This window comes from Microcaecilia unicolor, chromosome 5, assembly GCF_901765095.1.
Source record: "Microcaecilia unicolor chromosome 5, aMicUni1.1, whole genome shotgun sequence".
Lineage (NCBI taxonomy): Eukaryota > Metazoa > Chordata > Amphibia > Gymnophiona > Siphonopidae > Microcaecilia > Microcaecilia unicolor.
This window is the reverse complement of record NC_044035.1, coordinates 204,560,780-204,587,055: the sequence shown is the minus strand read 5'-3', so window position 1 is coordinate 204,587,055 and position 26,276 is coordinate 204,560,780. Positions and strand designations below refer to the sequence as shown.

The 26,276-nt window shown below is 50.3% G+C and overlaps 1 long non-coding RNA gene across 1 annotated transcript in view; it reads right to left on the bottom strand.

Moving 5' to 3' along the window:
* The window catches only part of LOC115470499, a 69,842-nt gene that overhangs the window by 41,104 nt on the left and 2,462 nt on the right, over window positions 1-26,276 (bottom strand). Inside the window, exon 2 of the long non-coding RNA XR_003942207.1 lies at window positions 22,515-22,584. This is a non-coding gene — a long non-coding RNA (uncharacterized LOC115470499). The remainder of the gene's footprint in view (window positions 1-22,514; window positions 22,585-26,276) is intronic.

Sequence of the window (26,276 nt, the reverse complement as noted above, 5' to 3'; positions counted from 1 at the left end):
TTCTTTGCTTTACAGCGGTCAGCCTTTCCATTTCACAAATATATCTGACCTTGGTTATCCATCTTGCCATTGGGGGAACCAATGGAGATTTCCAGCTTTGAGCTAAGTTCACCCGTGCAGCATTCAGAGAGGCACGCACAAAGAGCCACTGATGGGGCGCAAGACCTTCGGGCCGTGCCCCCAGCAGGAAGATCGAGGGATGCCACCGCACAGACCCACCAATCCATCTTTGAAGCGTGCCTGAATTCCCCTCCAATAAGCCTGTGCTTTAGGACATGTCCACCAAATGTGCCCTGCGGTTCCAACCGCACCGCAATTTCGCCAACAACTCCATGATATTTGGGCGTTCATGTGGTGTAATCTAGCGGGTGTCAAATACCATCTGTAAAATACCTTAACAGCATTTTCTTGTAAGGCCACCGCCAATGAAGCCTTCCTAATCCTCTTCTCAAGTGTTAACCAGCTAGCCTCCGGAAGTGTAAATTGTAGCTCTTGCTCCCATCTCTGTCTATGTAATATAGATGGTTTTGAACGCCTCATTTGGTAATCATACAAAAAGGATATCAGACCACGCGTGCGCTTAGTGTCCACACACACCTCCTCCATCGGGTGTGTGTCGCGCCTCAAGCATGTACCATAAACAGGCCCCCTGATAAAATGATGAAGCTGCAAGTAGGCAAAATGGTCACTGGAGCCAAGTCCATAATCTTCCCTCAAAGTCCCAAAAGGCACCACCCTATCACCCACATGCAACTGCCCCAGCAAATCAAGGCCTGAGGCTGCCCAGTTACAGAAAACACTACTACCCATACCTGACTCAAATAAGGGGTTATCCACAATTGGGGCTAAGCCTGATACTATCGGTTGGCGGTCCGGAAACAGAGTCCCAGTAATAAAAAGTGGCCTGGACTGTGGGCGGAAATCTATCTATCCGTCCCCTATACTTACTGGGTAGCCACATTAAGTGCCCTAGGGCACGCGATCCCACCAAAGCTTGCTCAATAGCCACCCATCTTTTATGGTCTTCCCCTCTAAACCAATCAATAGCCCCTCTAGCTTGTGCCGCCCAGTAATACCATGTCAGATTGGGAACTCCCAGACCTCCCTCTCTTTTGCTCTTGTATAGCAATGCTCGGGGCAATCGCGGTTTTTTATGGTTCCAGACGAACCGGATCAAAGAATCTTGAAGCCCAGACAGGAAGGACCTGGACAGTCTCAAAGGCAATACCTGGAACAAGTATAACAGTCGGGGCAAAATGTTCATTTTAATTGCTGCAATGCGCCCGAACCAGGATAAACCTATATTCAACCATCTGTCCAGATCCCTCTGTATCTCCCTCTTAAGGGCCAGGTAGTTATTATCAAACAGCGCAGATAGGTTACTAGAAATCTTCACACCCAGATAGCTCAAGGCACTCCCCTCCCATTTAAAAGTAAAAGATGTCTTCAACGTTTCCATTATACTCGGGGCTACCCCGACCGCCATTCCCATAGATTTACTAGCATTACGTTTATACCCTGAAATTTCAGCATACTCCCCTATCACTTTCATGAGATTAGGTAAGGAAATTAGTGGATTTGTCAGTGACATCGTCTGCGAATAACGCTACTTTGTATTCCTGTCCTCCCACCTTCACACCGGCAATGTCCGGGTGCTCTCTAATCGCCTCCGCCAAGGGTTCCATTGCCAGGGCGAAGAGCAAGGGAGACAGCGGGCAGCCCTGCCTCGTACCCCGACCCAGCTGAAATGCCGCTGAGTGCCCGCCGTTCACCCTCACACACGCTCATGGCCCCGCATACAATGCCCCAATCCAGGTCCTATAATGGATTCCTATCCCAACCCTAGCTAGGACCTTGTCAAGGAACCCCCAGTGGACCCGGTCAAAGGCTTTTTCAGTGTCTAGCCCCAAGAGGACCACAGGACTAGCCTTTGTCTGGGCTGCGTATAAGAGGTCCACTGTTCTCCGGATATTGTCCATAGCTTGCCTATTGGCCACGAAGCCCACCTGGTCAGGATGGACTAGACAAGGCAACACCCTCCCCAATCTGTTGGCCAGAACCTTAGCCAGAATTTTGACATCCGCGTTCAGTATCGATATTGGCCGGTATGAGGCGCATTCAGTTCTGTCTTTACCGGGCTTTGGTATTACCGCCACCCATGCCTCCAGCATCGTCGATGGTAGAGAAGCTCCCTCACGTACCGAATTAATGATCAGAGTCAAATAGGGCGCTAGCTGTGTTGCAAAAGTTTTATAAAATTCGTTAGTAAAACTGTCTAGCCCCGGCACTTTCCCTGTTGGCAATGCCTTGATAACCTTTATCACTTCGTCTACTCCCACCGGCCGGTCTAGCTCCAATCTCTGTGCTTCAGAAAGAACAGTCAATCCCCTCGCCGCCAAATATTCATCTATTTTGTCCGTCTGTACAGTAGCATCCTCCCGATATAAATTTTCATAATATTGTGCAAAACAATCTCTGATCTGCGTGGATTTGTGCAGCACCTCACCTCTAGCACCCCTCATCCTTAGTATGTGCCGGTCAGCTCTCATCTTTCGTAATTTAGTGGCCAATAATCTTCCTGGTTTATTAGTACATGCATAATACACCTGGTTAACCCTTGCATGCACAAATTTCAAACTATCCTCGTGTAAGGCAGTTATTTCCAGCCTCATAGCCTGCAGTCTCCGATAGTCGGACACCGATCCAGTATCTCTATATTTAAGCTCCAAATCCCCCAACTTGTCCATACATTGGGACAGACGCTCCTTATGAGCTCGAGACCTCTGACCAGCCTGCTTAAGGAAATACCCTCTCGCTACTGCTTTAAAAGCGTCCCAGACTGTCCCCAGTGATGGCCCAGAGTCCATATTAATATCAAAATACTCTTTTAACACTGGGAAAAATCTCACCACCAGTTCCGGGTCTTGTAGCAATGAATTATTAATCGTCCATCTCCTATCACAGAATGTTGGGTATTATTAGGAAAGGTATGGAAAACAGGTGTGAGGATGTTATAATGCCGTTGTATCGCTCCATGGTGCGACCGCACCTTGAGTATTGTGTTCAATTCTGGTCGCCGCATCTCAAGAAAGATATAGTAGAATTGGAAAAGGTGCAGCGAAGGGCGACTAAAATGATAGCGGGGATGGGACGACTTCCCTATGAAGAAAGACTAAGGAGGCTAGGGCTATACAGCTTGGAGAAGAGACGGCTGAGGGGAGACATGATAGAGGTATATAAAATAATGAGTGGAGTGGAACAGGTGGATGTGAAGCGTCTGTTCACGCTTTCCAAAAATACTAGGACTAGGGGGCATGCGATGAAACTACAGTGTAGTAAATTTAAAACAAATCGGAGAAAATTTTTCTTCACCCAACGTGTAATTAAACTCTGGAATTCGTTGCCGGAGAAAGTGGTGAAGGCGGTTAGCTTAGCAGAGTTTAAAAAGGGGTTGGACGGTTTCCTAAAGGACAAGTCCATAAACCGCTACTAAACGGACTTGGAAAAATCCAAAATTCCAGGAATAACATGTATAGAATGTTTTACGTTTGGGAAGCTTGCCAGGTGCCCTTGGCCTGGATTGGCCGCTGTCGTGGACAGGATGCTGGGCTCGATGGACCCTTGGTCTTTTCCCAGTATGGCATTACTTATGTTCCTCACGCAAGGATGGGATGTTGGCCCAGACTGGAGCGTGATCTGAGATAGTGATGTGACCTATATTGGCCCCCCCCACCCCAACCGACAACGTCTTATCCAAAAAAATGAAATCAATTCTGGAGTAAGAGAGGTGCACTGTTGAGTAAAAGGTATATTCCCGCCCCCTGGTGTTTCCAATTCTCCAGACATCATATAATCCCATCTCATCAACCAAACAGTTCAAAGCAAGGGAGATTCTACAGTCGGTCGGAACAGGAGGAGCTGACCTATCTAAACCTGGCTGCATGGTGGCATTGAAATCACCAGCCACTATCAATTTACCCTTAACAAAGGCCTGTAATTCCCTCCGCAGGCGCAGGAAGAATTTATCCTGCCTCTCGTTTGGGGCGTATACACTAGCCAGTGTGCATTCCTCCTGCTCCAATAACACATGCAATAACAGAAATCTGCCCTCCCTGTCCTTTCTGGAATGCAATACTTGCACCTGGGTATCCTTATGGAACATTATGGCCACCCCTCGTTTCTTAGAACCAGCAACATCAGAGGCACAGTACACCTGCTGGTATTGTTTAGAAGACAAGAGACCCTCATGTCTTCGGAGGAAATGAGTTTCCTGTAAGAAGACCACCTGCGGTCTCATCAAATTTAATTCCCGCATCAAGGCGTGACTCTTATATGGTGAATTCAGCCCCTTTATGTTGTACCCTTTATGTTGTATGTGCAAACCCTAAAGTCCACCATTTAGACTTCGGTGGAAAAAAGAATAAGATGTGAACCAGGGAAGACTTGGACCTAACTCTAATTCCCTCCCTCCCCTACTATTCCCTACCCTCCCTACCCCAACCCCCCCTTGCCTCCCCACCCTATCCCCTTCTCTTCCCCTGCTCCCCCCCCCTTCCATCCCTTCTCATCAACCCACCAACCAGCACCATACGGCACTACTTGGGACTATAAAGAAGAAACCACACTGGCCAAACCTCAAATGTTTTACAACAACTTTTTAACCAAAACTAAACAATTCCCCCCAGTCCCCCCTTCCCACATTCTTCCCTCCTCCTCTCACCCCACTTACACATGAAGATCCACTACCCTGTGTCATATTATAGCATTTAAGTCGCTCTCACTTAAACATAAAGTCGTCTCTTCCCCCATTGGGGCTTGAGACTCCAAAACTAAGTTCTCACAAAACTGTCCAGCTGTTGCTTCTCAGGTCTGAGGTCGCGGATTCTTTGCCCCTTTCTCAACTCTCTTCCATCTCTGCAGCCGTGCTTTTGTTGAAGGAGCCAGCTCTGTCGGCGGACTTTCCGTAGGTGTTAAGCCCACGTCGTGAAGGCTCTTCCATGCTGCCGCCACAGTGCGACAACGGAGCTTCTCACCCTTGAGCTCGAAGCAAATTGCAAACGGAAATGCCCATCTGTAGAAGATTTTTTCCTTAGTTAGGATCTCTATGACCGGCTTCATATTCCTCCTCAGGGTCAACGTGTACAAGGATAGATCTTGATAGACCGCCACAAGGGCCCCATTAAACTCGAGGTTGGGGGATTGGCGAGCCTTTTGCCATATTCGCTCTTTGCAGGCATAGGTGGTGAAACGCACCACAATATCTCACGGCCTGTTATCCCTTGCAGGTCCTAGCGCTCTATGTGCTCTGTCCATTGCTAGCTCACTGACATCAAACTCCGGGCCCATCAATTGTGCACATATGGCTCGCACGACCATCTGGACATCCTCCTTGTTGCCATTCTCCTGGACTCCCCGAAACCGGAGATTTTGTCTGCGTCCCCGGTTTTCAAGATCGTCCAGTTTAAATCGAAGATCTTCTGTCTGATCCGTCAACCTTTGCAGGCGCCTGTCCGTCTCCTCGTGTCTCTCTCCCAGCTCGTCCGCGCGCTCTTCTAAAGCTTCCACCCTTCCGCCCAACTCCCTCAAGTCGACGCTCAGGGCATCCACGTGTTCAAGAATTTCCTCTTTTGACACCACAATTTCGGCCCTGAGCACCTCCAAGCATTTAGTCAGGTCCTGTGAGGGAGCCCGGGTGGGGACGCACTCTGGCTCGATTCCGAGAGTCTGCATACCTTGGGGGAAGCGGGACGCGCTAGGCCTCGTTCCGTCTGTTTCACCGACCAACGCTCGCTCTCCCGATGCGGCGCTCCGCTTTTTTTACTCATCTTACTTGACCCAGGTAAGTCAGCAACAGATTGCAGTTCTTGCGATTGCAGTGAGAGGATTAATTATGGCAAGTTAGTGCCTGATAACAGGAGGGAAGAACGGAGCTCCGGGATTAAGCGGCCATTCAGCCTCGTGACGTCACTTCCTCCCCCTTAAAACGCAATTTAATGAGGGGCAATGGAGGAATATTTGCAAAGAGGTGAAAAAGGCATCAGTGTGCGTCCTAATTAAAGAAAATGCCTATAAGGTCCTGAGTAGCTGGTACTATACTCCAGACCGAATAAAAGCTATGTATCCTAATGCCTCGGATACCTGTTGGAGGTGTGAGGAGGGGAAAGGAACATATTTTCATATATGGTGGGAATGCCCGAAGATACAGGAATTTTGGGAGTTAGTTACAGGTTACATATCACTAGCGGTAGGAATTCAATTTTCTTGTGAACCCAAATGGTGTTTACTAGGTTATGGAAAAAAGGGTGAGAAGAAATGGCAAAGTAGAATTACACGAATGGGCCTGGCGGCAGCAAAAACAACCATAGCATTGAAATGGAAGCAGAAGCTGGGCCCAACAGGGCAAGATTGGAAGGGTAAACTTCAGCTAATGATGGGACTGGAAAAACTGACGGACAGACGTAAGGGTCACTATAATCCGAACGCGGAAGAGTGGCTACACTTAGCAGAGATTTGGAAAGATGATTAAGGGAGCAATAAACCTGGGGTATAAGATGCGGATGAGGAAGGGTGGGGGGGGAGGGGGAGAAGGGAAGATGGAGGGAGGGGGATTGAGAACTCAGGGAGGGTGGGGGGGGGGGGGGGGGGAAATTTGGATGTGATATTGCTTGAATGTTGCTGTTTTTGAAATTTCCAAGGAGTATTTGTCTCCAGATGTTGTTATTCTGATATGTTAATAAAAACTTTTACAAATTAAAAAAAAAAGTTCCAAGTTTTAAAACTAGGGGGAAAAGAGTATGGAGATTAGTTGGTAAAGTTTGCTTTTTTATATTTTTATTTTGCCTATCACTAACTTATAATTCCTCCTTTAAACCCCAATCTTTAAGTTCCCAAAGCACAAAGCAAAATAATGTTCACTTACCAGAAAAATGTCCTCTTCTCTAAGAACTTCTCAAACTTGCAAATCCCACCCACCACCAACACCGCCTGAATTAAAACTGAAAACGTTAACACCAACTCTAACAAAACATTTGTGCTTTTTTTGTATTCATTAAGCAAACTACATAGCTAGATTCTAAATTCTGACAAAAGTCAATTCCTCAACAATTAAAAGCAGCATTCTGGCTCCACTTTTGAGGGTCTGTTAGGTTGATGAGGTATTTGAAGACTTGAAGAAAATGTTTTCCTAATATTTTTCTTTAAAAAAAAAAAACTAGTAGTGCACTAGAATTAAGACAGATCTGCCAACTTAAGTTGGCTAGGACACTGTTTTCCAAGTCAGTCCTGGAGTACCTCCTTGCCAGTCAGATTTTCAGGATATCAACAATGAAGGGAAAATTAGGTTATTACCATGCTAATTTTCTTTCCTTTAGTCACAGCAGATGAATCCATTAACTGATGGGTTATATCCGCCTACCCGCAGGTGGAGATAGAGAACACTGAAAAACCACAGTGACCTTGGACGGCTAGCCCCTTCTGCCTTCAGTATATGAAACTTCCAAAGCAGAGTGAGAAAGAAAGGCAAAATAACGTAAACTTTCCTCACAGTGAACAAACGCCCCAGAACCGGAGCAATAACCAAAGGAGGGACGATCTCAACCTCCTGCAATAGAACAGCATGTAGAAACTCTGAGAACTTGTCTTCAACTCCTCCCGAGAAGCTACAATATCTGCATGAAAGATCTGAACAAAAAACAAAGTCTGACAGGGAGGGATCATGGATTCATCTCCTGTGACTAAAGGAAAGAAAATTACCAAGGTAATAACCTAATTTTCCCTTCCTTGTCATCAACAGCAGATGAATCCATGGGATGTACAAAAGCACTCCCTACGTAGGGTGGGAACAGGCAACTCTGCGAGCAAGTACTTGCGCACCAAAATGCGTGTCCTGCTTCGCTGCAACATCCAGCCTGTAATGCCGTACAAACGAGAGCTGAGAAGCCCAAGCAGCCGCACGACAGATCTCATGAAGAGAAAGAACGCCCGTCTCAGCCCACGAGGAAGAAATCGCTCTCGTGCAATGTGCTTTAAACGCTTCAGGAGGAGACCGTCCTGAAAGCAGATACGCAGGAAAAATGACTTCCCTGAGCCAACGGGCTATAGTGGCCTTAGACGCTGGACCCCTGCGTCGAGGACCTGTCAACAATACAAAAAGGTGATCAGAAGTCCTGAAGTCATTTGACATCTGTACATTCTGCAACAGAGCCTTGCGTACATCCAAAAGACGCAATTGCCCAAAGGAATCCAGAAAGTCCTCCATAGAAAAGGAAGGTAGAAAAATGGGCTGGTTCAGGTGAAATGCTGAAACCATCTTAGGCAGGAAGGAAGGCACTGTCTGTACTGTTACCCCGGACTCCGAGAACTGTAGAAAAGGATTCTGACAGGAAAGCACCTGAGGCTCAGAAACACGTCTAGCCGATGTCATGGCCACCAAAAAGACTGTCTTGAGAGTCACATACTTCTCAGAAGCCCGCCTAAGCGGCTCGAAAGGCGAACGCTGGAGAGCCTTCAACACCAGCCCCAGGTTCCAGGCCGGACACGGCGCCCCTCTGAGAAATCGGACAATGTCCAGATGCGCAGCAAGGGACAAGCCAGAGACTTTCCCTCGAAAGCATGCCAATGCTGCCACTTGAACTCACAGGGAATTATAAGCCAGACCTTTTCGTAAGCCGTCCTGCAAAAAGTCCAGTACCGACGAGACTGTAGCCCGCGTGGGTGTGATCATCTTTGAAACACACTACGCCTCAAACTTGCACCAAATCAGAGCATAAGCTGCGGAGGTAGACCGCTTGCGGGCCTGCAAGAGAGTAGAGATGACCTTGTTAGAGTAGCCCTTGTCTCTCAATTGCGCCCTCTCAAGCCAGGCCGTAAGACCAAATCGGCATGGGTCCTCCATCATCACCGGACCCTGAACTAACAGGTTCGGCACCAGCAGCAAAGGGAGTGGAGCCTCCACCAGCATCCGACGGAAATCCGCATACCACGGACGCCTTGACCAATCTGGAGCGATGAGAATCACCAGTGCAGTCGAATCCGCAGGAGGACTCGCCCTATCAAGGGCCAAGGAGGGAACACATACAGGAGGCCCGGGGGCCAGGATTGAGCCAGTACATCCAACCCCGCCGAGCGAGGATCTCTCCTTCTGCTGAAAAAGCGAGGGACTTTGGCATTTGAACTTGACGCCATTAGATCCAATCCGGGAGTCCCCCATTTGGCACAAATCTGAAGAAAAACTTCTGCCAGTTCCCATTCCGCCAGGTCGATTTGATGTCTGCTGAGGAAATCGGCCTGCACGTTGCTCTGACCTGCTATGTGAGCTGCCAACAGCAGATGCAAGTGGAGCTCGGCCCAGTGGAAAATCTGAGCGGCCTCCGCGGCCAATGCCCTGCACTGAGTGCCATCCTGGCGACTGATATAGGCCATGGCTGTCGTCTGACAGAACATGGACAGGAAGCCCCTCCCGAGTCTTGTGGAAGGCCAGAAGAGCCTGGAATATCGCTCTCAGTTCCAAGCGATTGATGGACCACTCCACTTCCACAGGTGTCCACTGACCCTGAGCATAGCTTCCCTGGCAATGAGCTGCCCAACCCGAAAGGCTGGCATCTGTTATCACCATGCACCAAGCAGGAAGCGCGAGCGGCATTCCCTGGCGCAGCATCCTGTCGGAGAGCCACCAATCCATACTGAGCCGGGCCGCAGGGAGTCACGTAAGTCTGAGTTGGTATTCCTGGGAAATCGGAGACCATTGCTGGAGCAGAGCAATCTGCAGCAGCCTCATATGCGCTCTCGCCCAGGGAACCACCTCCATGGTGGCCGTCGATCCCAGGAGCTGAACAAAGTCCCAAGCCCGAGGGCGAGGCATCCGCAGGAGCAGATGGACCTGATTCTGAAGCTTGCCTCGCTTGTGGTCGGGGAGAAAGATGAACCCCGAGGCCGTGTCGAACCAGACCCCCAAATACTCGAGAGACTGAGAGGGGGTCAGGTGACTTTTGGGCAAATTGATCACCCAGCCCAGAGTCTGAAGAACCGTTATAACTCTGGTCGTGGCGAGTCGGCTCTTGTCTGCCGAATCCGCCCTGATGAGCCAGTCGTCGCGATAAGGGTGAACTCTGATACCCTCTCGCCTGAGAAAAGCAGCTACCACCACCATCACCTTGGAAAAGGTATGGGGAGCTGTGGCTAGGCCAAAAGGCAAGGCCCGAAACTGGAAATGTTGGCCCAAAACCTCAAACCAGAGAAATCGCTGATGCAGAGGCCAATTATGTATGTGCAAATATGCTTCTTTTAGGTCCAGAGACATGAGAAACTCTCCTGGCTGTACCGCCGCAATGACAGAGCTCAGGGTTTTCATGCAAAAGTGACGCACTCTTAGGGCCTCGTTAACTCTTCATAAGTTGAGGATCGGTCTGAAAGACCCGCCTTTTCAAGGTACCACAAAATAAATGGAGTAGCGACCGCAGCTGCGTTCGGCAGGAGGCATCGGAATCACCGCTCCGAGGTGCAGCAAGACTTGCAAGGTCTCCTCTACCGCCGCCCGTTTGATGGCAGTGCCGCATCGGGACTCCATAAAGTCGTCTCTCACCAGGACACCGAATTACAATCAGTAACCTTCTCTGATCAGGTCCAGGACCCGCTGAGCCGAAGAAATCTTGGTCCACTCCTCGAGAAAGAGGGAAAGACGACCTCCTACTGCAGGAATCGACGAGTGGACCGGCGTCCCATCATTGTGGAGGGCGCCCCTGAACTCCTGGCCCGGCCGCTGCGGAGCGTTTGTCCGAGCGAAAGGAGTTCCTCTGCTGAAAACGGGCACGTTGAGAAAACCCAGCAGAGCGCCCCGGGCGATACATGCGAGCTTCGCGGAAACGTAGCCTGGAAGAGGAGGGAAAAAGGACTTTTGGAAGAAGGCCTTGGCCTATCCTCAGGTAACCGTTGGGATTTAGAGTCCCCTAGGTCTTTAACAATCTTCTCCAATTCCTCACCAAATAGCAGAAGCCTTTGTTTAGAGGCCATGCCAGCCGCCCAATGCCGCAGCCAAAGAAGGCGGCAGGCCGAAACCACCACAGACATCTGTTTAGCCGCAGCTCTGACCAGATCATAAAGGGCATCAGCCAAAAAGGACAGAGCAGACTCCATACGCGGGCCAACCTCATCGAGGGACCCCGCACTATCCACGGGCTGATCAACCCGCCTGCTGTAACCAGGAAAGGCAGGCCCGGGATGCATAGGAACTACAAATAGCCACCCTTAAGGAAAGGCCCGAGATGTCAAAGGACCGCTTCAACGCGGATTCTAGCCGCCGGTCCTGCATATCTTTCAAAGCGACCCCCTCCCTCCACCGGGAGAGTGGTCTGTTTAGTCACAGCCGTGACCAACGCATTCACTTTAATCCCAAAAAGGGCCAAGTGATCCTCACTCAGAGGGTAAAGCTGACCCATAGACCGGGCTACCTTCAAAGGCCCATCAGGGTCAGACCATTGAGCTGAAATAAGCTCTTGGATGGAGTCATGCACCAGAAAAGCCCGAGAAGGCTTCTTAGTACTAGCCATCCTAAGATTAACAGAGGAGGCATTGCCCTCGGCCGGATCATCAATAGAAAGGGCCTGCAAGGCGTCAGCAATGAGAGCTGGCAGCTCATCGCGGTGGAAAATCCATACCGCTTTAGGATCATCCAAGTCCTGTGGCAAACAGGCACCCTCATCTGGATCATCCGTCCATGAGGGCCTGCCAGATCCCACAGACTCCCCACAGCCTGACCACCGGGGGGGGGGGGGGGGGGGGGGGGGGGGGGAGAGGGAGCAGTGCCACTCTCAGACGGGGAATTTACCCGTCTACGTTTAGCGTCAGACCTATGCTCGGGGGAAGCCGTAACATCAGCAGCCAACACTGGGCTATCAAAACCTGGAGGGAATCCAGTCCGCAACGAAGTGTCAGACACCTCCGGCAGAGCTCTTTTTAACATAAAAGCCTTATGCATCAGCAGCACAAATTCAAGGGAGAAAAACTCACCCTGGCCCTCCGCCCCCGAATTAGGAGAAGCGGAGGAAGGAGCTCCTCTAGCAGCCTTGGAACGAGGCGTCCCCCTGCACTCAGACTCCTCCGCCACCGCTAGGGTCGAGCCATGCAGCGCTTCCAAAATGGCGCCCGCTGCCAGCTCCATCGAGCGGGAAGAATCACCGCTCGCCATGCCCGTAATAGCACGAGCGTCTAAGGAGCACGTACTGCAAAGCCCTGCTGCTGACCTGCGTTTACCACAGCGGGAGCAGCGCTTAACTCCTTCAGCAGCCATCACCCGACTGGACGGAAATATAGAAATAAAATTGCGGCTTCGCACCAAAACTTACCCTGCATAGAACGCTGTCCGCAGGAACCTCCCCAGAGGAGATGGCCACCACTCTCACCTCAGAAGACAGAGTCAACGAGCTCCGGTCAAGCTGCACAGAACCAGAATTTCTGGATAAAGCCTCAGAAATAGCTGCGCTGTAAAAGCGCGCCCTTTTTTTTTTTACACTGTGAGGAAAGTTGGAGGCAGGCAGCAACAGAGGGAGTCCGGGCGGATGGGGGTATGGGGTAAGGCAGGGACAAGGAACAAAACCAAGTATGCCTTCAAAGTGGGCACCACCAGTCACAACACCCCCGCTCTACTGGCAAAGCACAGGAGCCAGGGCCGGTCTTAGCAAGTGCGGAGCCCTGTGCAGACCAATTTGATGGGGCCCCACCCTAGCCCTGCCACCACCTAGCTCCACCTCTACCCTAGCTCCACCCCCACCCTAGCTCCAGGGCCAGCCACCCCTCCCTCCGAGCTCCCAGGCCGCTCCCTCCGAGCTCCAAGGCCCCCAGCTCCAGGGCTTCCCCCCCTAGGGGGCTCCCAGCTCCAAGGCCCCCCTCCCGGTCATTTTTTAACACCCCCTTCCAAAATCCAGTACTAGGTATGCAGAGAATACAAAACACTCAGGACCTATAGAGCAATTCTACCATACCATAAGCAGTCATTTCTACGAATCACACAAAGAAAAGGAAAACATCTTAAAACACTACAGTGAGCACTAGAACATCAATTCACCTATTGTAAAATGAAACCAGACAGAATAGTACAGATCGTCGATCCCGCACAGTCAATGCCAACTGAAAGCCATGTCTTTTTCACAAACACAGATACACCCTAATCCACTATAGAATAAGTAGTAATATTTAAACTTTCTATTTAGACAAAAATTAAACTGAACCCCCAAGATGCCAGACTCTGCATACAATGCAACACCACACCACAGAAACAGAAAATGTCCCCTAGTACTGTGCAAAATATAAAGACAGCAGATGTAAATTTGAAAAAAAGCTAACAAATATCAATCACCACTTTACAAATTAACAAATAGAAATAAAACAAATATAGAACATAAAGTAATACCATTTTATTGGACTAATAGATTTAGCTTTCAGAGGCCAAAACATCCTTCCTCAGGTCAATATAGTATAGTACTGTTACAGTATCCTATCCTGCCCTGAGGAAGGGAGTTTTGTTCTCCGAAAGTTAGCCAAAATGTATTAAAATTAGTCCAATAAAAAGATTACCTTGTTTACATGTTCTAGTATAAACATTTATTAACACATCTACAATACTACTTTATCCTAGAGCAAAAAAAAAATATATATATATATTTTATTTACAGTTTGTTGTCTCTGGTTTCTGCTTTCCTCATCTTCTTTTCACTGTCTTCCTTCCATCCAGCATCTGTCTTCGCTCTCTCTCTCTACCATCCAGTGTCTGCCCTCTCTGCTGTTCCCTCCATCCAATGTCTGCCCTCTCTCCCTGCCCCTTCCATCCACATCTGCCCTCTATCTCTGCCCCTTCCATGATCCATCCACCATCTGCCCCTGTCTGCCCTCTCTCTCTCCCCCATCCATTCACTGTCTGCCCTTTCTATCCCTTCCATCCACTGTCTGCCCTTTCTCTCTGCTACTTCAATCCACAATTTGCCCTCCCCCTCTCCCATCCATCCAGGGTTTGCCCTTCCTCTCGCTCCCCCATCCAGGATCTGCCCCTCTCTCTGCCCCTTTTTTCAGCCCCCAGTTCCAGCCCCACTATCCCACCAGTCCCCCATTTCAGCCCCAGCCCTTTTCTCCCACCAGTCCCGAGCTTCAGTCCCCCCAGCCACTTCTCCCTGTCCCCTTTTCAGCCCCTAGTCCCCAGTTTCAGCCTCTGCCCCTTTTCAGCCTCCAGTCCCAGTCCCCTTATCCCACCTACCCTCCTTTTCAGCCCCCTTCATCCACATGCCTTGTATTAGGGCCCCCCTTCTCAGAACCATTCTCCCACCTGACCCACGTATGCCCCATTTTCCCACCAGCCCCAGGCATGGCCCCCATTTCCCCATATGGCCCCTTCTCAGACCCCAGTGCCAGTCCCCTTCTCCCATCCGAGAACCCCCTCCCCAGTCCCCTTCTCCCATCCAAGAACCCCAGTCCCCTCACCACCCGTCCCCTTCAACCATCCAAGAACCCCCTCCCCACCCCTTCTCCCATCCGTGAACCCCCTCCCCACCTCAGTCCCCTTCTCCCATCCAAGAACCCCAGTCCCCTCCCCACCCGTCCCCTTCAACCATCCAAGAACCCGCTCCCCACCCCCTTCTCCCATCCGTGAACCCCCTCCCCACCTCAGCTTTAGAAATGTTAAGTAGTAGTAGTAGTAGTAGTCTTCTTCCTATTTGAGAACCCCCTCCCCACCCTTCCCCCACCCCACACACCCTTCTCCCATCTGAGTCCCCCCCCCCCCGACCCACCTACCAGCTCCGTTCTCCTGCCGCCCACCACCCTCACTGCCTTTAAAAAAAGAATTTGGAAGCGCCGGAAGGACAGGCAGCGCCTCGCGTCTGCCCTGCTGCTACTAAAAATCTCTTTGACGTCATTGGGCCGTCTCACATTGAGTCCCGCCCGCCCTCGCGGTAATTAGAAGTTACCTCAGAGGAGGGCGGGACTCAATGTGAGAAGGCCCAATGACGTCTAAGAGATTTTTAGTAGCAGCAGGGCAGACGCGAGGCACTGCTTGTCCCTCCGGCGCTTCCAAATTCTTTTTTTAAAGGTAGGACAGGGTGGGAGCAGCGGGAGAGGGGCACCCCCCACCTGCTGACATCCGGGGCGGACCGCCCCCACCACGCCGCCATTGCGCACCGTCCGAGGGAGGGAGGACTGGAGCTCGGGAGGTCGGGGCAGGGTGACTTCAGGCGCGCCGCGCGGGGCCCCCCTGAGCGCGAGGCTCTATGCGGCCACCTCGCCTTAAGACCGTCCCTGACAGGAGCCTCCCCAGGCAGAAATCCAGGAGCTGCCTAAGTGGCGTCCACACCTGCTGGGAGATAAGAGATATACTGAAGGCAGAAGGGGCTAGCCGTCCAAGGTCACTGTGGTTTTTCAGTGTTCTCTATCTCCACCTGCTGGTAGGCGGATATAAGCCATCAGTTAATGGATTCATCTGCTGTTGATGACAAGGAACATACATAAAAGAGACTTGCATATAATGGAGGCAGTGTATGTAAATCAATTTCATGCATATTCATTGTTGATATCCTGAAAATCTGAGTGGCAAGGGGATACAAGAACTGCTTTTTCATGCTTCATAGACATCCTTTTACAAAATTAAACTAACTCAAGAAGCTAGGACCCCAGGTCGTAGAAAGTGTAGCTTAGATATTTTGAACAAGATTAATAAAGGACTGTTATTGAAGATGCACTTTCAGAAAGTCGTTGTTTACTTTGAAAGTTGAAGGCCAGTGATTTTTTTTATTTTTCATTCCTAGTGCATGTTAGATGGAATATTTTGAAATCTTTCAATTTTATTTTCCACACCAGTTTGGGGAAGCACATGTAAAGTGAGCACAGTTTTTTGTGATAGTTTTGGTGTAACTGGTTTTTGAAGTAGTGTTTTTCCCTCCTTTGGGAGTTTTTTCACTGCTGTTTTTCCAGTTTTCACAGAGGCCAGTGATAAGAGCCTATTAAGGGGTTTGGTAAAAGGTCTATGACTCTCCCCAGGCTATTGATGTTTCAACTGTTAAAATGATAAGAAAATGTTCTTTCCCAGCTGGTATGAAAGCAAAACATTTTTTGGAATTGGTACTTGTGTATGTGTTTTGCTATCCATATATATATTTCTCTACGTGTGAAAATTCCTTAAGTATAAAACTTAAAGTGAATGCTACATACCTGTAGAAGGTATTCTCCGAGGACAGCAGGCTGATTGTTCTCACAAATGGGTGACATCCACGGCAGCCCCTCCGATCGGAGATCTTCCTAGCAACAGAGTTTGCTAGTTCTCGCGCACGCCCGCGATGCGTGCATGCACGGCCGTCTTCCCGCCCAAAATTGCTCGTGTTCGCTAGTCCCGTACCAAGCAAAAACAAGACAAGGGAAGACACAACTCCAAAGGGGAAGTGGGGCGGGTAGGTGAGAACAATCAGCCTGCTGTCCTCGGAGAATACCTTCTACAGGTATGTAGCATTCGCTTTCTCCGAGGACAAGCAGGCTGCTTGTTCTCACAAATGGGGTATCCCTAGCCCCCAGGCTCACTCAAAACAACAAACATGGTCAATTGGGCCTCGCAACAGCGAGGACATAACTGAGATTGACCTAACAACTTTTCCAACTAACTGATAGTGCAGCCTGGAACAGAATAAAAATGGGCCTAGGGGGGGTGGATTTGGATTCTAAACCCCAAACAGATTCTGCAGCACAGACTGCCCGAACCGACTGTCGCGTCGGGAATCCTGCTGAAGGCAGTAGTGAGATGTGAATGTGTGGACAGATGACCACATCGCAGCCTTGCAAATCTCTTCAATAGTGGCTGACTTCAAGTGGGCCACTGACGCCGCCATGGCTCGAACACTATGAGCCGTGACATGACCCTCAAGAGTCAGCCCAGCCTGGGCGTAAGTGAAGGAAATGCAGTCTGCTAGCCAATTTGAAATGGTGCGTTTCCCCACAGCCACTCCCCTCCTGTTGGGATCAAAAGAAACAAAAAGTTGGGCGGACTGTCTGTGTGGGCTTGTCCGCTCCAGATAAAAGGCCAATGCTCGCTTGCAGTCCAATGTGTGCAGTTGACGTTCAGCAGGGCGGATATGAGGACGGGGGAAGAATGTTGGCAAGACAATTGACTGGTTCAGATGGAACTCCGACACCACCTTCGGCAAGAACTTAGGGTGAGTGCGGAGGACTACTCTGTTATGATGAAATTTGGTATAAGGAGCATGAGCTACCAAGGCTTGCAGCTCACTGACTCTGCGAGCTGAAGTAACTGCCACCAAGAAAATGACCTTCCAGGTCAAGTACTTCAGATGACAGGAATCCAGTGGCTCGAAAGGAGGTTTCATCAGCTGGGTGAGAACGATATTGAGATCCCATGACACTGTAGGAGGTTTGACTGGAGGCTTCGACAAAAGCAAACCTCTCATGAAGCGAACAACTAAAGGCTGTCCCGAGATCGGCTTACCTTCCACATGGTAATGGTATGCACTAATCGCACTAAGATGAACCCTTACAGAGTTGGTTTTAAGACCAGACTCCGATAAATGTAGAAGGTATTCAAGCAGGGTCTGTGTAGGCAAGAACGAGATTCTAAGGCCTTGCCATCACACCACACAGCAAACCGTCACCAGAGGAAAAAATAACTCCTCTTGGTAGAATCTTTCCTGGAGGCAAGCAAGACTCGGGAGGCACCCTCTGACAGACCCAAGGAGGCGAAGACTACGCTCTCAACATCCAGGCTGTGAGGGCCAGAGACCGAAGGTTGGGATGGAGGGGCGCCCCCTCGTTCTGTGTGATGAAAGTTGGAAAGCAGTCCAATCTCCACGGTTCTTCGGAAGACAATTCCAGAAGAAGAGGGAACCAGATCTGACGAGGCCAAAAAGGAGCAATCAGAATCATGGTTCCCCTGTCTTGCTTGAGTTTCAGCAAAGTCCTCCCTATCAAAGGAATGGGAGGATATGCGTACAGGAGACCCTCCCCCCAAAACAGAAGGAAAGCATCCGACGCTAGTCTGCCGTGGGCCTGCAGCCTGGAACAGAACTGAGGGACCTTGTGATTGGTCTGAGTGGCAAAGAGGTCCACTAAGGGCTGCCCCACACTTGGAAGATCTCGCGAACCACTCTGGAACTGAGCGACCACTCGTGCGGTTGCATGATCCTGCTCAATCTGTCGGCCAGACTGTTGTTTACGCCTGCCAGATACGTGGCCTGGAGCCACATGCCGAACCGGCGTGCCCAGTGCCACAAGCTGACGGCTTCTTGACACAGGGGGCAAGATCCGGTGCCCCCCTGCTTGTTGATGTAATACATAGCAACCTGGTTGTCTGTCTGAATTTGGATAATTTGATGGGACAGCCGATCTCTGAAAGCCTTCAGAGCGTTCCATACTGCTCGCAACTCCAGGAGGTTGACCTGTAGACCTTGTTCCTGGACGGACCAAGTCCCCTGGGTGTGGAGCCCATCGACATGCGCTCCCCACCCCAGGAGTGACACGTCCGTGGTCAGCACTTTTTGCGGCTGAGGAATCTGGAAGGGACGTCCCAGGGTCAAATTGGATCGAATTGTCCACCAATGAAGGGAGAGGAGAAACCTCGTGGACAGACGGACCACGTCCTCTAGGCTCCCAGCAGCTTGGCACCACTGGGAGGCTAGGGTCCATTGAGCAGATCTCATAAAAAGGCGGGCCATGGGAGTCATGTGAACCGTGGAGGCCATGTGGCCGAGCAATCTCAACATCTGCCGAGCTGTGATCTGCTGCGACGCCCGCACTGAGGAGACAAGGGTCAGCAGATTGTCGGCCCTGGTCTCTGGGAGGTAGGCACGGGCCATCTGGGAATCCAGCAGAGCTCCTATGAATTTGAGTTTCTGAACTGGAAGGTGGGACTTTGGATAATTTATCACAAACCCTAGCAGCTCCAGGAGTCGAATAGTCACCAGCATGGACTGCTGAGCTCCTGCCTCGGAGGTGTTCTTTACCAGCCAATCGTCAAGGTAAGGGAACACATGCACTCCCAGCCTGCGCAGAGAAGCTGCTACTACGGCTAGGCATTTGGTGAATATCCTGGGCGCGGAGGCGAGCCCAAAGGGTAGCACACAGTACTGAAAATGCCGTGTTCCCAGACGAAATCGAAGATACTGCCTGTGAGCTGGCAGAATCGGGATGTGCGTATAGGCATCCTTTAAGTCTAGAGAGCATAGCCAATCGTCCTGTTGAATCGTGGGAAGAAGGGTGCCCAGGGAAAGCATCCTGAACTTTTCCTTGACCAGATATTTGTTCAGGGCCCTTAGGTCTAGGATGGGATGCATCCCCCCTGTTTTCTTTTCCACAAGGAAGTACCTGGAATAGAATCCCAGCCCTTCTTGCCCCGGTGGCACGGGCTCGACTGCATTGGCGCTGAGAAGGGTGGAGAGTTCCTCTGCAAGTACCTGCCTGTGCTGGAAGCTGAAGGATTGAGCTCCCGGTGGGCAATTTGGAGGCATTGAGGTCAAATTCAGAGAGTACACTAGCCGGACTATTTTGAGAACCCACTGATCGGAGGTTACAAGAGGCCACCTTTGGTGAAAAAATGTTAACCTCCTCCCGACCGGTAGGCCGTCCGGCACAGGCACTGGAACGTCGGCTATGCTCTGCAGGAGCCAGTCAAAAGCCCGCCCCTGATTTTGCTGGGGAGCCGCAGGGGCCTGAGGCGCGCGCTGCTGACGAGAGCGAGCGTGCTGGGGTTTAGCCTGAACAGCAGGCTGGCGGGAAGGAGGATTGCCGGAAGAATAGGGAACCGTCCTCCTTCCCCCATAAAAACGTCTACCCGAAGAGGTAGAGGCTGAAGGCGGCCGGCGGGAGAACTTGTCGAAAGCGGTATCCTGCTGGTGGAGCTGTTCAACCACCTGTTCGACCTTGTCCCCCGAAAACATTGTCCCCCCGGCAAGGGACATCCGCAATCCGTTGCTGGATTCAATTTTCCAGGTCGGAGGCACGCAGCCATGCGAGCCTGCGCATCACCACACCCTGCGCAGCGGCCCTGGATGCAACATCAAAAGAGTCAAAGACCTCCCCTGGCCAGGAATTTCCTACACGCCTTCAGCTGCCTGACCACCTGCTGAAAAGGCTTGGCCTGCTCAGAAGGGAGCTTGTCGACCAAGTCCGCCAACTGCCGCACATTGTTCCGCATGTGTATGCTCGTGTAGAGCTGGTAGGACTGAATCTTGGCGATGAGCATTGCAGAATGGTAGGCCTTCCGCCCAAAAGAGTCCAAGGTTCTAGAGTCTTTGCCCGGGGGCGCCGAAGCATACTCTCTAGAGCTCTTGGCCTTCTTGAGGGCCAGATCCACCACACCAGAGTCGTGTGGCAACTGAGTCCGCATCAACTCCGGGTCCCCATGGATCCGATATTGAGATTCGATCTTCTTGGGGATGTGGGGCGAAGTTAAAGGTTTCGCCCAGTTCGCCAGCAACGTCTTTTTGAAGACATGATGCATGGGTACTGTGGACGATTCTTTAGGTGGCGAAGGATAGTCCAAGAGCTCCAGCATCTCAGCTCTCCCTCCGTGACCACGGGAAAGGGAATTGCCGTAGACATTTCCCGGACAAAGGCCGCAAAAGAGAGACTCTCCGGGGGAGAAAGCTGTCTTTCAGGCGAGGGAGTAGGATCAGAAGGAAGACCGTCAGACTCCTCGTCAGAGAAATATCTGACGTCTTCCTCTGCTTCCCACGAGGCCTCCTCATCAGTATCGGACACCAGCTGGTGGACTTCGGTCCGAAGCTGCGCCCGCCTCGACTCCGTGGAAACACGGCCACGGTGGGAGCGTCGAGAAGAGGACTCTCGAGGCGGGGGCGACGGAGCTCCCTCCATCAACGTCGCCGGGGAGCCCTCCTGGGAGGCTGCCTGCACCGGCACCGCAAGCGGTACCGGGGCGGGTGCCCTCACCGCAGATGAGGGCCCAGCCATCGCCTCACTCGACGGCACCGGCGGCGCAAGCACCCCCGGTACTGGAGAAGGGCGAAACAGCTCTTCCAGGATCCCCGGAAGGACGGCCCTGAGGCTCTCGTTCAGAGAGGCTGTGGAGAAAGGCGGTGGGGCCGATACCGGCATCGAGCTGCGAACCTGTTCCAGGGATGGAGGCGGTACCAGGCTGTCCACAAGGGAACGCATCAACACCTCCTGAATGGAGGGTGAGCAGTCCTCCCGATGTCGACGCTTGGGTGCCGGTGGTACCGGCGACCCAGAGCTCTCGGTACCACGCTTGGAGGGTGACCGATGCTGGTGCTTCTTTGCCTTCGCACGACGCACGGCACCGGTACCCCCCGGTACCGAAGAGGAAGACGTCGAATCCAAACGCTTCCTCGGGTCCGGGTCCGAAGAGGGCCGATCCTGGGGGGGCTGTACCACGGGAGCCCTCGAGACAGGCGGAGACCTGCTCATGGGCTCACCGCAACCAGCAGGGGAATGGACAGCCCTCACCTGCACTCCAGACATCGAAGCACCCTCCGACAAAATCCTCAGGAGGAACGATCCCGGTCTCGTAGCTGCACCCGACGATGACCTCGATACCGAAGGCCTCGATGTCGATGCCGGTACCGATGGACGCGGTACCGAAGTCGATGCTGGGCGCGGTACTGAAGGCTCCGATGCTGAGGACCGTGGGACTGAGGATGTCGACGTGCCGGATGAAGCCCCGAACAAACTGTTCCACTGGGCCAATCTCGCCGCCTGAGTTCTCCTCTTCAAAAGAAGACAGAGATTATAGGCCTGAGGACGGTGCCAAGCCCCCAGACACTGAAGGCAAGAAGCGTGCCTATCAGTGAGAGAGATTATCCGGCCGCACTGGGTGCACGGTTTGAAGCCGCTGGAAGGCTTCGATGACATGGGCGCAAAAATCTTGCCAGCAAAATTGAAGTCCGCGATGTTGAAAAAAGGGGCACCAAAAGCTCACCAAAAAACGAACGAGCGGCGAAAAAAGCCGCAATCGACCACGAAAGAAAACTTACGGGCCAACACTAGTAGATAAAGGGAAAAGTTAGAAATTTTAGCGAAAAAATCGCGAATCGCGAGGGATCTCCAAGGGGCGCGGAGCGACCAAAAAAACAGCCGTCCCGAGCCGCGGAAAAAAGGAGACTAGCGAACACGAGCGATTTCGGGCGGGAAGACGGGCGCGCGCGAGAACTAGCAAACTCTGTTGCTAGGAAGATCTCCGATCGGAGGGGCTGCCATGGACGTCACCCATTTGTGAGAACAAGCAGCCTGCTTGTCCTCGGAGAAAATAAATTTATGTGTCATGAGATGTTGTAGTATGCATAATGTTTATGCATACTAAAATAATGAAAGAAAATCTTAAAGAAAAATTAAATAAAAATTTGCCCCTAAATGCCACCAGTGTTGCTCTTACTTCTGGCTAGTCTTTTAATTACAAGGAGGTCTATGGGGAAAAAAACAGGCAAATATCAGAGAACCAAACATGCTAATGGAAGTCTTTTTTGCTACCAACTTGAATTTATTAGATGATTTAAAAAGCAAGCTACTCACTTTTTTTGCAAGAGGTGCATGCACACTTCTTGCATTTGCAAGAATCTGCACAAGTACAAGAGCCACCTGTAATAAACAGAAGAAGGAAAATAAACATATAGCTAATACTCCAGTAGTCGGGAAGTAGATCTGGTGCTGGGCAGACTTCTACAATCTGTGGCCCAAAATTGGCAGGGAGAGATTATGATATGATACGTGAATACATGGGGGGCATTTTTGAAAAGACATCTAAGTAAAAAACCCAAAAAACTTGTAACATTCAAAAATAAATCACACAGCTATTTTCGAACAGGGAAAATGTTAGGACTTTTTGTTTGAAAATACATCAGGACATCCATTTTCCAGCATGAAATGTCCAAATTAAGAACAGGGAAAAACCAGGGCCAAGAATGTCTATCTGGCAACATTTGTACAAAAATGGCTACCCAGGAGTCCCTGCAGAGCAGAGGGGCAGCCTATTGGTCAGTGTTGTGGACTTTTAACAATGGCACCCGGGTAGCAATTTTGTAGTAAATATAAATATATTGTGAGCAGAACAGAAGAAAACCTACTGCATCTAACTATACACCACTACAATAGCCCTCACACACACGCAGGTGTCTTGCATGTAAGTTCAGATACAGCGGGTATTTCTGTGTTTCAGGAGGGCTCACATATTTGTACATAAAAAGAATTATTAAAGTGGGAGTTCAAATATGTGCATACTATAAGCTACACTAACTATTAGGCTGCCCCTCAGCTCTGCAGGGATGTCTGTGACTGTGTGGCCATTTTTGTACTATTTATTTGCTGTTTAAAGTCCTTACACTCACTTGCTGCTCAGTTAGGAATGGCCATAATAGCTGATGCTGTCATAGAGCCTATTCGCTGCCAATTTCACTTCTTTGGTGAGGGGTTGGAAGGGGTCAGTAACCATTGGGGGTTTAAAGAGGATTCATACCTTAAACCCTTCCAGTGGTCAACTGCTCAATCAGGACACCTTTTTGTACCCTGCACATGACTAAAACAGGTCTAGAAAAAAGCATCTTTTGTCTTGGACATTTCTTTCCATTCTATTATTGATGAAAAACATCCTAATTTTGGACCCGCCTTAGTTCCACCCAAAACATGCCTCCAACACACCCTCTTGCTATCTGAACTGCAAACATGCCTCCAATACGCACTCTTGCTATCTGAACTAGAGAATAACACGGGGACAAAGTTTGTCTCCGTCCCCACCCCGTCCCCGCGGGTTCTGTCTCCGTCCCCACCCCATCCCCGCGGGTTCTGTCTCCGTCCCCATGGGCTCTGTCATCATCTGCAGAAGCCTCAAACACTTATGATTTTATATTTAAATCTTTTTATTAAAATATAAAAAGGAACAATATGCTGTGCAACTGTTATGTATAAATTACAAATAGAGAACAATAATAATAATGAGCAGCTATAATAACCCTCCTTCCCACCACCACCCTCTACCCTTCCAACCCCAACAATAGGTGATTTCTACTACACCAAGGAATCCTAATTCACACTGTTAAAAATGTCCAGGGGTATAAAATACAACCCGTTCTATATGCCCTAGAGGGGAAAAATATGCCCTATAAAGCACTGTTATGTTTTTTTAAATCTGTGGATAAATAAGAAATAAACAACAATCTCGGGATTCAATCTAGCTCTCCTGTCTTCCACAGTCCTTCCTGGAATAGAAGTTGTCTTCTTAGAAGATGTGCTGGTAGCAGGATGTACAGGATCTCCCATGCAAATTTTGCTAGTTGTGGCCAGTATGTTTGCTTGTTTTAAAAAAAAAAAAAAATCAAAATATCTTTGTAGGCATCACTTAAACATAAATAATAGTCCAGTTCATTAACAGGCTTCAAAGTAGAAAATGACACGGGGACAAAGTTTGTCCCCTGTCCCCGTGGGCTCTGTCCCCATCCCCACCCCGTCCCCGCGAGCTCTGTTCCCATCCCCATCCCCGCGTCATTCTCTAATCTGAACCTGCAGTCTAAAACATCCTAATTCTGCCTTTTCAAAATCACTATTTAGACATTTTCAGGAGATGGACGCCTCAAAATGCTCGTTTTTGAAGCAGGTGAGTTTTTTGGCCACCTTAATCTCTTTCAGAGCATATGCTATGATTGCAGGTACTACATATCTCTGTGGGAAGGAGAGGTAGACTCAAAAGTTGATATTAGCACATAAATGATGCCACTCAGCAGTGGTAAGAAATAGGGTTGAAATGGCCTACTGTGCCCTATTTATGCCAGTGTTTAATCATGAATTACTGGAACTTGCGCAGAGTTCCAGATACATTGTTAGGCAGACTAGATGGACTATACAGGTCTTTTATCTGCTGACATCCTATATAATAATTTGCACCATGAACGTTCCATGAAGCTGCCTGGGTCCGTGCCTCCATTCTGATTGGCTGTGCCTGGGACTGAAGCCTCAGATGACGTCATCCAGAGAGCCCAAGCAACAGCAGTGCGGGCCCAGGCAGCTTCAATGAACATACAGGGAACATAAAAGCAAAGAAAAAGAAAGGGCAAAAACCAGAGGAAGACTCCCTGGCTCACGAGCCGCTCTCTCCTGTGCTGCCTCGAACCCTTCACACGCCAATGGCGGTCGCCACTGCTACTGCACCGCGCTTCCTACAGCATGCAGCCCAGGGTCCCCAGCTTGGCGCCCATATCTCCCTCTAGGCAGCGCGATACAGCACGCCAAAGCCAGCAGGAACGCGCACGCAAACGCCAGCCCGCCCACCCAGGAGCGCGAGACAACCTGCAGCCCGCCCCGAAAACCCCCCCAAATAAACCACCAGTTCGCCCGCACAACCGCTGCAAGTCAAAAGCGGCAAGGGAGGGAGGGAGAGAGGGGGGTCTGGAACTCAGAGGGGGAAGGGAAGAAGGGAGGGGGTCCTGGAACTCAAAGGGGGGAATGGGGAACTGGAAGTCGGAGGGAGGGGGTCTGGAACTCGAGTGGAACTCGGAGTACGGACAGAGGGAAGGAGAGTGGCAGAGGGAGGGGGGCCTGGAACTCAGATGAGAGGGGAGGAGGGCAATGCACCACCTGTTAAAAAAAAATCAGGCCCCTAAAGAACACCTATAAACTTATGGACAAAGTGGTGAGTTGCAGGGGAGAGGGAGAGGGGAGGGAGGACGGCATGGAAATCGGAGGGGAGGAAAGGGGGCCGTGGGACTTGGAGGGGGCAGAGGGAGAGAGCGAGGGAGGGGGGATAACCTTGCTAGCGCCTGTTTCATTTCATACAGAAACAGGCCTTTTTTACTAGTTTACTATGAGGCAGATGCACTAAAGCTAAATGAGCCTTTAATGACTCTCCAACGAGGAAAATTTGATCCGTTGCATGCATCAAAGGGCTTTTACCGAGGAAGCCAGCAGCTAACGAAAACGGAATGGAGATGAGCAATTAGTGTGAAAACCCCATTGAAACGACATGCACTAACCTTTTCCGATTGCCTTTACGCAGGAAATCTAACGAGAGGTCTGGACCTCTCGTTAGGACAGCTCTGTGCCAGGAAAAATCATTAAGTGAAAAAATAAACAAACTTTGAGCCAATCCCAGCGCATTAGCAGAGCTAAAAGCGCTGTGATTGGTCCAAAGGACGTCAGAAAACGCATCAAATAAAAAAAATAAAAAAAGGATCGGGAGGGGGCTCTCATTCTTAAAATCAAACAAATGCATCATTCAGTTCATTCTGATCAAGAAAATCCTGCAATTGATCCAACACAAGTTTCTCTAAATCTTTCCCAGAAAC